Raw genomic sequence first — 17,050 nt, 5'->3', positions numbered from 1 at the left:
TAATAGGAGAACATGTGCTTCTAGCTCCAACACGGAAGTAGCAGCCGAATTCGGACGCTGTTCACCATTCGGATTACATGACGGTAGCAATTGCCCGCGGTATCCAGCACATCAACTATTCCTGCCAAGGTGAGAGTAGGGAATTCTTAATCCCTTGTGGGTGAACGTTCGTTAATTTTGATTTTGAGCGTTCTAACAACCCCCACCCATACGGACAGATGACGTATTCTAACACACTTCTCTGTTGTTTATTCAATATTAGGTAACGTGGGTACCTGACATTGTTAAGGAAATCGAAGAGGAAACCTATTCTCTCTGCCAAACCTCCGAATAAAATTATAGAGGCAACGTTGGTATCATATAATTCCACCACCACCGGAGTGCCCGCGGGGGCGCCGATAGGACCCCCCAATCCATCCACAAACAGTGGTAAGTTCTTAATTGCACTTACCAATAGGTCCTTAAGTTCCTAATTACACTTACCAATAGGTCTGTAAGTCGATACATTTAGATGGGGTTGATTAATTTGTTCACCCCCCACAGGCCTTTTCCAAAACATCAGGCTGAACATCCAACTGACTTGACACCAGATCACCATCAAGATATTAGGTGAGTCTAGACCTGTGGTTGATTATGAGCAGACTGGTCAATTGGAGTTAGTTGCCCTTGGGAGAGGGGCACCGACCCAGTTCCTTTTTCTTGCCCAATAGGTGACCCACCCCCTGGAAGCTCGGACGGAGTTCCAACCTGACCAGCTTCATTGGTAATGTACCCAGTAGCCGACATTGAACCACAATTTTGTGAATACTAATTCTTATATAACATCTAACACCTACCTCATCCTTGTACTTCAGGTGTTCGATCCAGACCACGTGTTGGATCACGGCCAAGTTCCCCTTCCATCCCTTGCCCCTTGTCCTGAAGAAGACCCGCAGCCGAGGCCCTAAATTCCCCAAGAGCACTAGGGTCGAAACGTCGACGCTTTTCAACTTGTGTGCCTGTACCTATTTTGTCCCAATTCCCCTCCCCCCCTTGAATTTTGTGGACAGGCCTATATAATAGCGGAAGATTTGCCGCTTTGGTTTTTTGTAAATATCAGAATTGTACATTACAATTGCTTTCCTTCCTTCTTCTAATCACCTGAGCACCCTTTCCCTTTCACTCTCTGCGCCGTTTAAGATCAGAATTGTTTTATGAAATTGTAAATAAATATGTAACACTTTGGTAATACAAATACTTGGAGTGTGGTTACAATCTTTTTCGTTCTGTTTTTAGGCTACACTTATCATTTTTGGGGCCTGCTCTTTTCTTTGCATTCAATGTGTACACAATTAGTGCCAAATCGAATATATCTCTCCCACTTTGCTTGAGTCAAAAAAATGCAGATTTAATCGCATTACTGAATCAGAAATGATATCCATATAAGGTTTATTTGATTGAAACTCAAGGACCATTGTTTTCTTTATACTAATTCCGCTGAAAGCATACAAGTTTGGGCAAGGATATAAGATAGGAGCCTCTTCCCAATGCCGGTTTTGCAAATGGGGAGAGGAAAACTAAATTCACATTTTGTGCATTTGCCACCAATTGCGGCCACAAAGAATATTCTGGCTGAGACCAATTTGGCGCCTTCTTGGTATCAGGACATGTCAAGAAGCACTTGAGGAATGTATGAGGGGGCATTCGCCTCAAATGGCGACCCGCTTTGTTAAATTCATTACCGAAATTAATTCCATGACTTTTCCCTTTGTGTAATGCCTGAATTTAATTCTTTGCAAGTAATCGATCTTTGACTTTCCTTGTCCTTTTACTTTTCCTTCCCACCCACTTATTGCTTTAGTTTTAGTTTTTAACAGTCTCGAATGTTTCTATTACTGTCTTTCGTATTTTTGCATATTGCAATGATTTGAAATAATTGTGCAATAAAAACAAACTTTGAACTTTGAAACTTTGACATGAGTTTTGGCATATTGTACCGAGACACTGTCACACTGATGAATGGGTGGAGCGCTACAAGTGGCACGTGTTGTGGCACATGGTACCGGACACTGCACGTGTGGGTGGGGAGCCTACTAATGGCCTGGGTTTTGGCATATTGTACACTACAGGGGCACTAGCACTTGTGAATGAATGGTTGGAGTGCCAAGGCGTGACCTGGACTTTGGCACCTTGTATGTGAGCACTGCTCCTGTGCAGGGATAGGTGAAATGCTTTCAAGTGGCCTGAGTTTTGGCACTATGTTCATTGGCACTGGCCCGTGTGGAGGATGTTTCATATGAACGACTGCATAAGTAAGTGCTCCTTGTTACTGGAGACCATTGTTGATTAGTTCGTATTAACTCTCCATATTACTAGTGCTGCTTTTTGCCTAATTGTCTTTTCAGCCACTAAACCACGTCCCTTTCTGAGTTTGGAGCCTGAGGGTCAGGAACCATGGTGGAGAGCGTTGGGTGGGTACAGGGTCAGAGGCCTGGTGGAGAGCGTTGCGAAGGAGGGGGCCGGGTCAGGGTCCTGGTGGAGAGCGTTGGGTGTGTGGGTGGAGGATCAGGGGCCAGGTGGAGAGCGTTGGGTGGGTGGATGCGGGGTCAGGGGTCTGGTGGAGAGCGCTGGGTGGGTACAGGGTCAGAGGCCTGGTGGAGGGCGTTGGGCGGGTGGGTGCGGGGTCAGGGGTCTGGAGGAGAGCGCTGGGTGGGTACAGGGTCAGAGGCCTGGTGGAGGGCGTTGGGCGGGTGGGTGCGGGGTCAGGAGTCTGGTGGAGAGCGCTGGGTGGGTACAGGGTCAGAGGCCTGGTGGAGAGCGTTGGGTGGGTGCGGGGTCAGGGGCCTGGTGGAGAGCGTTGGGTGGGTGGGTGGAGGGTCAGGGGCCTGGTGGAGAGCGTTGGGTGGGTGCAGGGTCAGGGGCCTGGTGGAGAGGGTTGGGTGGGTACAGGGTCAGAGGCCTGGTGGAGAGCGTTGGGTGGGTGCAGGGTCAGAGGCCTGGTGGAGAGTGTTGAGTGGGCACCTTATGCCCTGTAGTGATGGCTACTCTCTGAATCCTTCATCACGCCTAGGCTTGATTCTTCATGTAGACCGGTGGTTCCCAAAGGGGTGCCACGGCACCCCGGTGCGCGGGTAAAAAAACGGTGGGGAGCCACAGCCAACTGCCAATTAGGTCAAGGGAGCTACGGGTCAAAAAAGTTTGGGAACCACTGGCTTAACTACTAGAGCGCTGACCTGTTCCTCGCTCCCCACGAGGGCGAGTCCCCTCAGCTGTGCTCACTGGTCCTGCCCCACCCAGCTCCCGTTCTACTGTTCGACGTAAGTCAGGCTTCCCCACAGTGAGAAGCATTCAATTCAATTTCAGTTTAAAAAAAAACATTTGTTTCAAAAAGCTTAAAATTTAAAATGCGATTGTCTTAGAAGCTTTCAGAGTAATTTTAAAAGCGATACATTGAATCAATCAAAATACTCTGGCTAAAAAAGACTGTGCGAAGAAGCAAGTTTTCAGTTAGTACTCTCTGGTACCTGTGTCTGTTTCTCTGATTCTTCCTGTTTCTCTTGTTAAGCCATGGCAGCTTCTTGAGCTGTGCAGGGTGTGAGCATCTTGAAGGGCAGCCCCAGCTCTACCCCGCCCACTCCCCCAATGAACGCGCTATGGCTTAGCAAGAGAAACAGGAAGAATCTGATCTGATCCTCTTGTCACCATACATTAAGAATAAACAGACTCGCTGAAGAAATGTTGCAAAAATTTAACAGACTCGCTCAGTAAACAAGAGTGACTCAGCGAGCCTGTCTGCTCTGAGACTTCTGGAAAGTTATGGAAGGATTAGCAGAATGAGCAGCTTTTACTCTCATGGGACCACCGAGAGCAAAAGAGATACAGCGGCCCCGGATCAACCCGACCCCTTTTCGAAGAACATTAAAATACACATGTAGCTGGGGTGGTCGCCGGGAGGATCTAGATCAGTGATACTCAAAGTACGGCCCGGGGGCCGCATAAGGCCCTCCTGGTCTTTACATGCGGACCCCGGGCAGCAGCAGCACTGGGCTCCCGTTTACTCGACTCAGCACTAACTTGAAAAAGAAACGTACATATACAGCAAACACTTATTTAAAGGTTAATTGCAGTTAGGAAAAGGAGGTAACCAGGCCTTTAACTTTAGGAACACCTTCATTCTTAAAGGCAGTCACTAGATATACAGGCTTTGTTTCCCCATCCCAGAGTTAACACCCCGCTGGCATCAGTGCGGCCCTCGGTCACACCACAGATCAAACTTTGCGGCCCCCGGGAAAATGTTCATGAGTACCTGTGACCTAGATCATCAAAAGGCGAGAGTAGTTAAGACTCGAGGACGAAACAGAAGCATGCATCTCTAAAAGGCACAAACAGGAACCAATGAAAACAAGCATTGGCTTAGCCAATAGGTCGCGCCTTGGGACCTTATACGTGTTTAGCCATGCAACAGTTGCATCAAGGCTATTGTGCTGGATAACTAAACATGTAAGGTCCCAGAGGCGAGATCTACTGGCAATGCCAATGCTTGTTGTTCATGTTTAGCTATACAGTCCTGTCAAGTATCACGCATCAAGTGTGACACTAACGCATTTCAGTGTGGTGCTCCGCATCACCGCACTGAAATGCATTGTCACACATTTGATGCCACTCTCTCTGCAGTCACACAAAGCGCTAAAAGTACTACTGGACACTAGAGCTGCTAGCTTGCGTGCGCGCCTGCTCCCGCAGATGTCACTTGCCGGCCGGGCGCGCATTTCCAGTAGCACTGTCACCGCAGTAAGGCAGCTACAGTGTATCTAAAAACCCTAGTCTAGTGCATTCCCGCCCGGCGCGGCGTCACAGTCACAGCCTGACGTCAGGGACGGGCAGGCAGCACATATTCTACGTGCTGCTGCCACCTATGGCGCAAGCGGGGGTCGTGGCGTCGTGGCTGCATAGGCAGACGAGTGGAACTGCAGCAAATGGCATGTCTGCTTGCACCGCAGCGCCGAAATGTTAAACTGGCATGATTGCCTCGTGCAAATGGGAGCCAACACACGGACTACGACGGATGCTGGAGCCGGTATAAGCAGTCACAGCACGGACCGTGTGCAGCTGTGTATCCAACTGGAAAAGTCGGTGCGGATGAAATGAGTCTTCCAGGTAGAACGTTTTAATTTTGCTAAATACGAAATGTGTGCGGGTTCCTAACTATCGCAACTGCTGCCAACCAGAGCGGGACACTCCTTAGGAGAGGAGACTGACCTGCCTGTGACCCTCCATCTCAAAGGCTCAAGAAACGTGGCAGCTCAAGATCTGATCGGAGCGCTTCGGCCGCTTTGAGGCCCCCAGGCACGTGTGGAATGGCAGCAGGAAGGTTAGTCACCAGCTGTGCCCTGTGTTAATTTGACATTTTTATCATTTCCTGAACATTGTGGGACAGTTTTATATATTTTTTTGTGGGCCACTCATTTCTCCATAGCCCCTCTCTCACATGGTCTAGTTGACTGGTTAGGTGCTGTTGATTTCTCAGATATTACGATAAACATCCCTTGCAGCAAGCGTAAAAGTGTGTACCCTCCCATACATTGCAAAATCACCAAGACCGTGTGTCTTTCTTTACAAGTCCATAACTGCCCCGATTTGCAAATGTCTGCCACTATTTTTTACTATTTGATTTGCTACTTGGTCACTTTTAGTTTGGAGTACGGGCCTATTTTCAGCCCCAGTCCAGCTCTGAAAAATAGCAAATTAGACATATTTGAAGAAACTGTGAAATGCACTAAAACATTAGGAAGAGGCAGTGAAGTAGCAGATCTGAAATGCTAGGAAAGGAGCGAGGAAGTCTTAGAGGCCTGTTTGGAGTTATTAACGCCTCGGTATTAATGCCCTCTATCTGACTTGTATCCACTCCCTTTAACTGTTGCCCAATTCAAGCCAAGTGCATTAACACCGTGCTCATCTTCCACAGCCGATGCCACTTGTTTAGAAGGCAACTAACGATTTGTGGCTGTAAGTCACCTATATTAGACTTAGCCATTGAACCCAGGGGCATATTATCAAGGGGGTTTATCTCCGCTTTTTTGGCTTTAAAGGCCAAGAAAGCAGAGATAAAATGATCTCCCTATTACCTAGCTGTCGCTAACACCAGTTAGCGACAGCTAGTAGGAGATAGCGACCATCTTGGGCCCCACTTTGCATGTCAGTGATATTTATCACTAATGACATGCAAAGTGGGCGTGCCAAGATGTTAGCGACTCATCGCTATCTCCTATTACCAACTTTTGGAGATATTCGCGCTAAGCGCGAATATCTCCAAAAGCTAACACCTGCCCTGAGCTGTTCTTAGCCATGTTATCCAATGGGAGGTGGATAACATGGCTAAGAGCATTAGCTCGGTAATGCATGAATATCGCTGACTTTTCAGCGATATTCATGCATTGCGGCCGTTTTTTATCGCATTTGCGATAAACCTTGGTAATACCAAGGTTTATTCGCGATAAAAATCGCCGCAGCTCAGCGGTAAATTTTTGTCTCTAACCAATCAATAGCGATAATTATCGCTATTGCTTGGTAATATGCCCCCTATGTGTTAATTTGATATCGGCAACATGTACTTAATCGTAGTAGGTTAAAACAAGTGAAATGGCATGAGTGTATAAGATGTGCTCAATGATAATTTCTTTACCTTTATGATTTTTGCACATTTTAATACTGTATCCATTGCAAATTGCATTCTATCTAAAACAGCTTAAAAGATAATGCCTGATTTTACTGATTTCCTCCTTATGTGGCTATGGGTCCATTCAAACATTTAATTTGGTTTTTGCAATGGAGCATATGAAACATTTTGAGAACTTGTATGTGCAGCCATGAATAATTTCTGCCTGTGTTTCTTGTTGGAGGGAATCTTGTGAGAGTTTTTGCAGATAACGTTCCACTCTTTCAGTGGCACAAAAGAACACCTCCTACATGGATGTTATCTCGTGAGCGACTGACTCTTTCATCCTGCTCGGCTTACATGTTTTGATGATTTTAATTTAAGTGTTGTAACTGACTGTAGAGCACTGCATATTCACTGGATAAAACACTTGTTCGTTGTCCATGGAGGTCACGTGCCTTGCTGCTATACCCATGCTAGGTTATAAGCAGCCACCTCGCTCACTGAGGGTTTCTGCTGCTTTTGGCCTCCTATTCAACTCAAGGAAGTGTTCATATGTGGATAATGAACACCCTACTCTCATCATGCTTACCCTTGGCTGTCTCCACAGTTGTATACTTCAGACATATTACATTTCTGATTGCTACAATGTGATACTGGTGCCCTGAACAGTTGTCTAATTGGTATCAGCACCTTTGCCTTTTATTGTAGGGTTTTTTAGCAGTTCCCAGATATTGTAGTGCTTCCCATTGAAAAAAGGCTGTAATTTCGAATATTTAGCTCTTCCCATGCACTTAATTTTGCTCGTGAGCAAGTGTCACTCATAATTACACTGAAATTATGAAAATGCCACACATAGCAATGGGAAACCTTGGCAGCTATGGCTATACAATAATTAGGTGTTCAATCTTTCTATCTCATTGCCTCACCTGGGGTTTAATACGAGTGCTGTGCTCCCTGCTGTGGGTCTGGCACCCTCGCTGGCCCTGCTGAGCTATCCGAGGCCTTTGTGTAAACACCAGGACTGAACTAAACGTGCCATAAATGAACCACTGCGCATGCGCGGAGGACAGACACGGCCTACCGCGGATTAAAAGGGGCCTGTGTATGAGAACTGCGCATGCGCTGAGGACAGACACGGTTTTCCGGCGGAGCGTGGATTAAAGAGGGTTTTACATGAAAAACTGCGCATGCGCTGGGGACAGACACGCCACAGGCACAGCCTACCACGGAATAAAGAGGGCCTGTGTGGATTACAACTGCGCATGCGCTGAGGACAGACAGCACTGACCACCGCTGGTTAAGGAAGGCCTTGAATTAATAACTGCGCATGCGCTGAGGACAGAGGGTCCTTTTAAGACAATCCAACTCCAGAAGTCGTTGACAGAAAGATGTTGAGCTCACCAACACAGGCTCCGTCAGGACGGAGCTCAGTAAACGGCGACACCTGTGACTCGTCAGCTGATAGCTCAGAGCCAGCACAGGTGGGACGGTGTCCTCGCAGGGACACAAAGACGCACAACAATTACAGTGACAATGAATAAGATACACGGAGCACGAGGCGCCTCGCGCCACAGCTCCTCGATGGGTGGAGGTATCTCTCCTCTGCGCAGGCGCAGTGAGACCGAGTGTCCTCGCTGGATTGGCCCTCGATGGGGGGGACGTATCTCTCCTCTGCGCAGGCGCAGTGAGACCGAGTGTCCTCGCTGGATTGGCCCTCGATGGGGGGACGTATCTCTCCTCTGCGCAGGCGCAGTGAGACTGAGTGTCCTCGCTGGATTGGCCTCTTTCCAGGTTGCGCCCCGCGCTCAAGGCCGCTCAGGAAGCAGTGTCTTCGCTGCGCGCGCGCGTCACGTGGGGGGAGGAATAACACACCGGACCTCACTCCTCACGGGCAGCCGGGCCCCCGGTGCCCCCTCTCCCCGGGCCCTGCAGCCCCCACGGACCGGTGCTCAAGCAGAGGTGAGGTGTCCTCAAAGCGCCCAACCCTGTGTGTGTGGTTTAAAAAAATAATTATATTTGTATTGGATTTTATGTTACTTTTTTAATTGTTATTTATGAAAGAACAAAAGAGAGGCAATGGACGTCATGGCCTCGCAGGGCGGTTATTGTATCTGGTCAAACAGGTCCAAGTCCAGCGAGAGGTGTGGCGCCGCGGCCAGGGCGACTGACGCTGGAATCTGGGGACCACGGTTCGATCCCCGGCTCCGGCGGCAGGGTAGCCCAGCACCATGTGACTCTGGGCAATAGCTCACTTAATATTCCCGACGGCCCCCCAGCGCCTAGAGACCCTTACGGGTGATTGTGCGCTTTACAAATGTGGATTATTATTATGTAACCCCGTTCCCCGTGGGTGAGTTTGTGATCCCAGGTGATGTCCCTGGTGTCTGTTTAGGTTTCCAGGAGTCCAGAGGTTACATAGCAAACCTTGTCTATGCATGCCGTGTATTTTTCATTCATTATTGTCGTGTTTATGTAATCCACTCATCGCGTGTCGGAAGGGAGATGTGTGTGGTTACAGTTGTGTCGGCGCCGACACTGTTGGGGGGCTAAGCTGGGGCCTAGGGCTTGCAATAACCACAGGAGGTATTAATGGGTGTTTAATTGGGCCACATGACCCTCACGTTACGTGCCTGTTTCGTCACAGGTACGACACAACATTCCTCCCCAACAAACATCAGACCAATATTAATAGCTGAACAGCGCCTAGCCATAAATGGCCGGTCACATCAGCTTCAGGCGCATAATAAACAAGTCTTACGTGAAGTAGTCCCGCAGGCGGCGAGAGGGTTCTGGATTCTCCCGTAGACGATGCTGGGACGGGCCCCGCCCCGGGACCTCACGGCCTCCGGCCTCAGGTGTTGCCTCACCTCGATCGGTCCCAGAGTGACCACAATCTTCCTCCAGCATTCCACTCACTGCTCCTTCTCCACAAGTCAGGACCTAGTTACCTGATCACCGCTGCTCTCCGCAGGTGGCGTTTCCGCCATCCGTCCTGGCTGGCATCAGCCGATGCCATCACGCTAGGGCATGCCTCGACCGGGCTGGCTCGGGCTCCGACACCGCAGGCTGGTACTTTTTGAAATGCGATACATTTCGAGTCAGTCTCTCTCTCCCTCGGGTTGCAATGATTCAAGTTCCTTTGACCTTGACCACAGTCGATGGGTCCTTCTCGTGCGGCAACCAAAACTTGCCACTGGTTAAGCGGTTTCTAATTAGCACCAGGTCACCTTTTTCAATTTGCGGGGACTTCACCCGCCGCCTGTGACTGACTTGAGCATGAGCCCTCTGACGTTTCACATCCACTCAACTGTCATCTGGTGCAACAGGGCGCCACTGGGGATGGTGTGGAATGGAGTCCGTAACCACTCTTCCTATGAGGAGATGGGCTGGGGCTACCACCATGGTGGTGTGGGGGTCTGGCGGTAGCTTTGTAGAAATGTGAAAATGGCAAACTCTACAGACTGACCCTTGTTATGAGCGATTTGTATTACCTTATTTAAAGTCCGCATAAACCTTTCCACCTCTCCATTTGCTTGCAGCCATCGTGGGGTGATCCTCCGGTGGTGAATGCCGAGGCCGCTAAGGTAGGTAGCTAGCTCCTGCCCTTGAAAGCGGGGCCCATTGTCAGTCCTTAGTTCCTGGATGAGACCGTGAGTCGGCATGATTTTTCCAATCTTTGGGATCACCTCCGCAGCACTAGGCGTTTCTGTGATTTCGACTTCCGGGTATTTTAGAGTGATCATGATGGCTACAACTCCGCCCTCCACCCTCCAACTCCACCCTCCAACTCCACCCTCCAACTCCACCCTCCAACTCCACCCTCCAACTCCACCCTCCAACTCCAACTCCACCCTTCAACTCCACCCTCCAACTCCACCTACTCCACCCTTCAACTCCAATTCCACCGCAACTCCAACTCCAACCTCCAACTCCACCCTCCAACTCCACCTCCACCATCACCCTCCAACTCCACCCTCCAACTCCACCTCCACCCTCCACCTCCCCCCTCCAACTCCACCTTCCAACTCCACCTTCCAACTCCACCCTCCAACTCCACCCTCCAACTCCACCCTCCAACTCCACCCTCCAACTCCACCCTCCAACTCCACTCTCCAACTCCACCCTCCAACTTCACCCTCCATCACTCCGGCACACCACCACATCACTCAGGGGCACCACCACATCACTCAGGGGCACCACCATATCACTCTGGGACACCACCACGTCACTCGGGACACCACCTTGTCATTCGGGGACACCACCACTTCACTCGGGTCACCACCACATCACTCGGGAACACCACCACATCACTCAGGGATACCACCACATCACTCAACGGCACCCTTCAACTCCAAACTCCACCCTCCAACTCCACCCTTCAACTCCACCCTCCAACTACAACTTCACCCTCCAACTCCACCCTCCAACTCCACTCTCCAACTCCACCCTCCAACCTCACCCTCCAACTCCACCCTCCAACCTCCAACTCCACCCTCCAACTCCACCCTCCACCCTTCAACTCCACCCTCCAACTCCACCCTCCAACTCCACCCTCCAACTCCACCCTTCAACTCCACCCTCCAACTCCACCCACTCCACCCTTCAACTCCAATTCCACCGCAACTCCAACTCCAACCTCCAACTCCACCCTCCAACTCCACCTCTACCATCACCTTCCAACTCCACCCTCCAACTCCACCCTCCAACTGCACCTCCACCCTCCAACTCCACCCTCCAACTCCACCCTCCAACTCCACTCTCCAACTCCACCCTCCAACGTCACCCTCCATCCCTCCGGCACACCACCACATCACTCAGGGGCACCACCATATCACTCGGGGACACCACCACGTCACTCGGGACACCACCTTGTCATTCGGGGACACCACCACTTCACTCGGGTCACCACCACATCACTCGGGAACACCACCACATCACTCAGGGATACCACCACATCACTCAACGGCACCCTCCAACTCCAAACTCCACCCTCCAACTCCACCCTTCAACTCCACCCTCCAACTACAACTCCACCCTCCAACTCCACCCTCCAACTCCACCCTCCAACTCCAACCTCACCCTCCAACTCCACCCTCCACCCTCCAACTCCACCCTCCAACTCCACCCTCCAACTCCACCCTCCAACTCCACCCTCCAACTCCACCCTCCAACTCCACTCTCCAACTCAACCCTCCAACTCCACCCTCCAAGTTCACTCTCTAAGTTCACTCTCCAAGTTCACCCTCCAAGTCCACCCTCCATCACTCAGGAACACCACCACATCACTCATTGACACCACCACATCACTCAGGTGCACCACCACATCACTCAGTGGCACCACTCAGGGGCACCACCACATTACTCAGGGGCACCACCACATCACTCTGGAACACCACCACATCACTCGGGGACACCAACACATTACTCGGGGACACCACCACATCACTCGGGGACACCACCTTATCACTCGGGGACACCACCACTTCATTCGGGGACACCACCACATCACTCGGGAACACCACCACATCACTCGGGGACACCACCACATCACTCGGGGACACCACCTTATCACTCGGGGACACCACCTTATCACTCGGGGACACCACCACATCATTCGGGGACACCACCACATCACTCGGGGACACCACCACATCACTCGGGGACATCACGTCATCATTCGGGAACACCACCACATCACTCGGGAACACCACCACATCACTCGGGAACACCACCACTTCACTCGGGAACACCACCACATCACTCAGGGGCATCACTCAGGGGCACCACCACATCACTCAGGGACACCACCACATAACTCAGGAGCACCACTCAGGGGCACCACCACATCATCCTCGGACACCACCACATCACTCGGGGACACCACCACATCACTCAGGAACACCACCACAGTACTCGGAGACACCACCACATCACTCGGGGAACCCACCACATCACTTAGGGACACCACCACAATACTCTGGGAACACCACCACATCACTCAGGGACACCACCACATCACTCAGGGATACCACCACATCGCTAGGGGACACCACCACATCACACGGGGACACCACCACATCACTCGGGGACACCACCACATCACTCAGCCCAACCACATCATCACTCAGCACCACAACAGCACTGTTCTGGCTTGCTACCAACAAGCATTGCCATAGCCAATAGGACTTGCATTAGGAAAGTGTAAACTATTGGCTTTGTGAATAACTATGCTATTAATTTATATATTTTCAAAGCCAACACATATTAAAAAAAGGTGTCATTTACAATACCAATAGCTCACACTTTCCTAATGCGAGACCTATTGCATTTCAAATGCTTGTTAATGAAGCTATGCCTCATCCTTTTTTCACCTCTTCCCTGCTTCCAGCTCGGTTCTATCCTTGACACTGCATCTGTATAAACATGAGTAAAGAATCTAGATTGGGGCATTGTAGGCTGTGTAAACATGCAGAGTCAGCGCAAAAGAACCGCTGGCGCCTGCTCAAGGGTTTTCAGACAGTGGTAAAGTCTTTAGTAAAGTTAACCCAGATAGCATAGCTTGTTTACTTCCGGACACAACAATTGCACAAGGCTCCAAGGTTGGCAATTCTTACTGTTACCTCCTTTGTGTGTTTTTCCCAAAGCTCTATTTACCTCTGGGCGTCCCTTGTTTGTGATCTTTTGCTATAAAAACCCATGTAACCATAGTTCAATGTGCTTTCTCCTTGAGTATCTCTATGGTGCTTGTCGGATGAGGCCCAATTCATGAATGCTAAATAAATGACTTATGGTTTGTACTTCGCTCCAGTGTCGATTCCTCCTTTCTTGTTAAGAACCCGTGGACGAAAGGTGACCCTGCACCAGTAGATTGTTATAATCTACTTCCACAAAATCCCTGTGGTATATTTAATATTCAGACGTTATTTCTTCTCTTGTTATTTCCAGCGACTCAATCTTATCTCTTAGCTCCTTCTCATTTGTTTTTGAGGTGTAAACTTCTCCCTGACATCTGTGACCTCTTTTCAAAGTTTCCCTACTGTTGCTTCTACCACAAGTACTCAGTCCATTAATGAGTTTACTTTTGTTTTAAGCGCCTCGCATGTTGCCTGAATCTGTTCTTGATTCCTTTCTGATTTGGCAAAGTTTGCTCTCATCTCTTGAATTAGAGATCCCAATAGGTTCCCCATCCCTGCTTGTGTGCATTGTTCTGGCATACCGCCTGACATACCACCTGGTGCGTCCTCACCGTTCTCATTTTTAGTCGTGATGTTCTAGAGTATTGTGTTATTTGTTTCTGCACCTTTCTCCGGTCTTCCCTGAGGGGGTGTTGAGGGAGTCACAATCACTTCCTTTGGCCCTTCCATAGTTAAAACTTGAAATCTGTTGTACGTGTCTATCCCACTGCTCCCGGATAATTGTGCTACACCTTGCATACCTTTGACACGGCAGACTCTGTTCCCACACTCCTCCTTAGATCCCCTAGCTGTCATAGTGGTGAAATTTGTTTATCCGGGATTTTAAAAAGGGAGCGAAGGGAGGGAGTAACCTTAATTTTCACTCCTTGTCTGTTTTGCACAGCTTTAGAAGATAATGATGTGGTGGTCCCCCCCTCTGGTTTTGTTTATCCCCTGCTTATCTCCCATTTTACTGATTATAGTGGTTATGGTGGTTAAGACTGGGTTCTTTTTTACTGAGCTAAACTCTGTGTTGTCACTGTTTTCAGTTACAAAATGTCTACTCCTTAAACAGTTACTAATTCCTTGGTCTCGCACCTTAGTTAAGTCTTGTGCTGGGAGGTGTTTTTGCCCTCTTCTGTTTTCACAGTGGTTGTTGGCACAGTCATCTAAGATAAGAGCTATGCGTGGGCTCTCGGGCGAGTTCGCTTCTCTTACCCCTCCCCCTGCTGCTTACCGGTGTCATACACGCGTTCTTCTTCTTCTCTCCCGCCTGTATTTCCTCACTGCTGTTTTTTCCCCCAATGTTCAAAATTTAATTTTAATTAATATCAAAGGAAGAGAGAGGAACAAGGTATAGACTACTTCACTTCCCCGTAGAATTTTAAGAAATCGCAAAGCGAATTTCTACATACATACCATTTTGCAATTCTCAAATAGCGATTCTCAAAAAATCGCTATTTGAGAATCGCAAAAGGGTATCTTGATACATCTGGCCCTGAGTCTTTTTGTTTTCCATGTTTCATTAGCACTAAAGTCACCAATTGACCACATTGCTATTTCCGAAGTGATAGCACGGTACCCCATAATTTCAAAACGGCAATTCAGTATCACATGCCGACACGTACCGCATTATTGCGCACGACGATACTAAGTCACGTTGAAATTTACAGTGCCATATCGTATTTCTTACTCTTAATGTATGTGTGTCTTTCTGTGTGTGTAAAATATTTAGGTCTCGTGTAAGGCAGCGCATGCGCTGTCTCAGCAAGACTAAAGTAATTTGTATGTTGGCTTAACCTCCATGTAATTTGTTTTTCCTCTTGCGATTGGTTTACCTGTGGCAATGCTTTTGTTATCTTGCTTTCTGTTGGCTGTTGATATTATGCTAACTTCTGTGTAGTCCAGAAGCAGCGGCGCCTAACTACAGTTCTCCTCCACTTTGCTGGCACTTGTTTGAATCGCCTGCAGTGTGCCGAGTTTGTTTATTTATTTTGAAGATAACCCCCTGCGTCTGCTAACTGGAGACTCTCCTTTGTGGGATTAGCCTCTGTAACTAGAGCGGCAGCTCTGCGCTTTATGGTTGCCATAAATCACCTCATCTCCCCGGGGCATCCATTCCCACACCACCTCTGGCAAGTCGCAGCTGCTCCGACAGAAGAATGCTTAACAAGATGATTTTAGAGGGACGGTGGAAGCATTTGTGTGCCATGACTCTAGCTATAAAACACTCGCAACATTCAAAACCTTTAGTCAAACATGGTTATCCTTTTAAAAATGCTTCCAGTACATTTTCTTTCCTGGGTGAAACTGCAGTTTCTAAACACAGCTATTAGATGCCCCCATTTGTTACACATAATAGCCTTACAGTGAGCCACTTTAAGTTCAATTATCCCATTGCACTTAAAAAACAGAAGCGATTTACAAAAAAGTAAAACAAATTACATCTATACTGTTCATGCTTTATTTGTGTTTGTTTTTTAAGTCGGGCTTGTGCGTCAAGCACGGCATGCACTTCAAAGCTCTAATGAAGAAGTATATTTTCAGACACTGACACGCACAATAGTGCGCTGATCGATGGAGACGCTGAAACACACTAGGAGGGGAGATCACTGCGACAGTGAGACACTGGCCCTTGCACTAGTGGCAGAGACACCAACACCCAAACTCGGAAAAGAGAGACGTCGATGGTCCCAGAAATAGGGAGACACTAACATGCACATTAGGACAGGGGGCACTGGGACAGATAACACTGACACACACACTGTCACAAGAGATGCTGGCACAACACATCGTGTCAGAGAGACAGACACAACCCTTGGACAGAAGACCCAAGCACTTGGCACTTTTAAAACACTAACAGGATTGATATTGGGTGAAAAACATGGCGGCCGCGAGTTAGAGCATATCGCACGGAGGTGATGGTCTCTCCTCCATCGGGCTTGAACTAGGAGAAATACCTGTGAATAACTTGCCTTAGGTCCCTGGGAGCGCCTGGAATTCCAATACTTTACGCTCTTCGTAGTTACCGGTCAGGCGCGGATGTGTTTGGCCGCGGTCTCTGCTCCGGCGTTGCCCGCCCCTCCCCTCACATTGCAGCAGTGGTTCCGAGCAGCCGTGGAGCTGCGACAAGGACGCCGGGTGGCGGCTCACGGGTGCCTTAAGTTCGGGGGACAGGGAGAAGGGCGTGAAAAGACCCACCCAATATTCGCATCCCCCCGGACCCAGTTGGACAAGGACAGTGGACTCGAGGCAGTCAAAGACGCTGCACGGAGGCTGAAATCAAAAGCAGAAGCAGTCGGAGAGGAGAGAAGGCAGAGACCCAGGGCTGTTGAACCCTCTGCTGGCGAGCTCGATATCGGTGGTGGCAGCAACAGCAACAGAGTCAGTAAGGAGAGGGGGTGGACGGATGACCTGCAGGGAGGTGGGAGTTTAAAGACATTCCCCGATTTAAAATCCCCAATAAATCCACGGCAGTCCCCCGTTAGTACTATCAACACCAGCGGAAAAAAAGAAAGCCCCCCCCGAAGAAGAGAGGTGGTAAAGGAAGGAGGAGGGGAGAAGGCGTAGGGGCAAAGGAGTGCTGTGAGGACATTAACCCTGAGCTGACTGACGGGCACAGCAAAGCTGCGGGGGGGAAAGTCAAAGGGATTACTGATTGCGCAGGTGGAATCTGGGAAACAAGGCAGAGGGCTAAAGTGAGTCCCGAGTCCTTTATTCAGGCGAGGAGTAAACGTAA

General features: G+C 49.3%; 1 long non-coding RNA gene across 1 annotated transcript in view; it reads left to right on the top strand.

Moving 5' to 3' along the window:
- Nucleotides 1-8,490: 8,490 nt before the first annotated feature.
- Nucleotides 8,491-17,050, top strand: part of LOC144807688 (uncharacterized) — a 76,960-nt gene continuing 68,400 nt past the window's right edge. Inside the window, exon 1 of the long non-coding RNA XR_013606380.1 lies at nt 8,491-8,596. This is a non-coding gene — a long non-coding RNA (uncharacterized LOC144807688). The remainder of the gene's footprint in view (nt 8,597-17,050) is intronic.

This window comes from Lissotriton helveticus, chromosome 1_2 (genome assembly GCF_964261635.1).
Source record: "Lissotriton helveticus chromosome 1_2, aLisHel1.1, whole genome shotgun sequence".
In the NCBI taxonomy this organism is placed as follows: Eukaryota; Metazoa; Chordata; class Amphibia; order Caudata; family Salamandridae; genus Lissotriton; species Lissotriton helveticus.
This window is presented reverse-complemented; position numbering and strand designations above follow the sequence as displayed.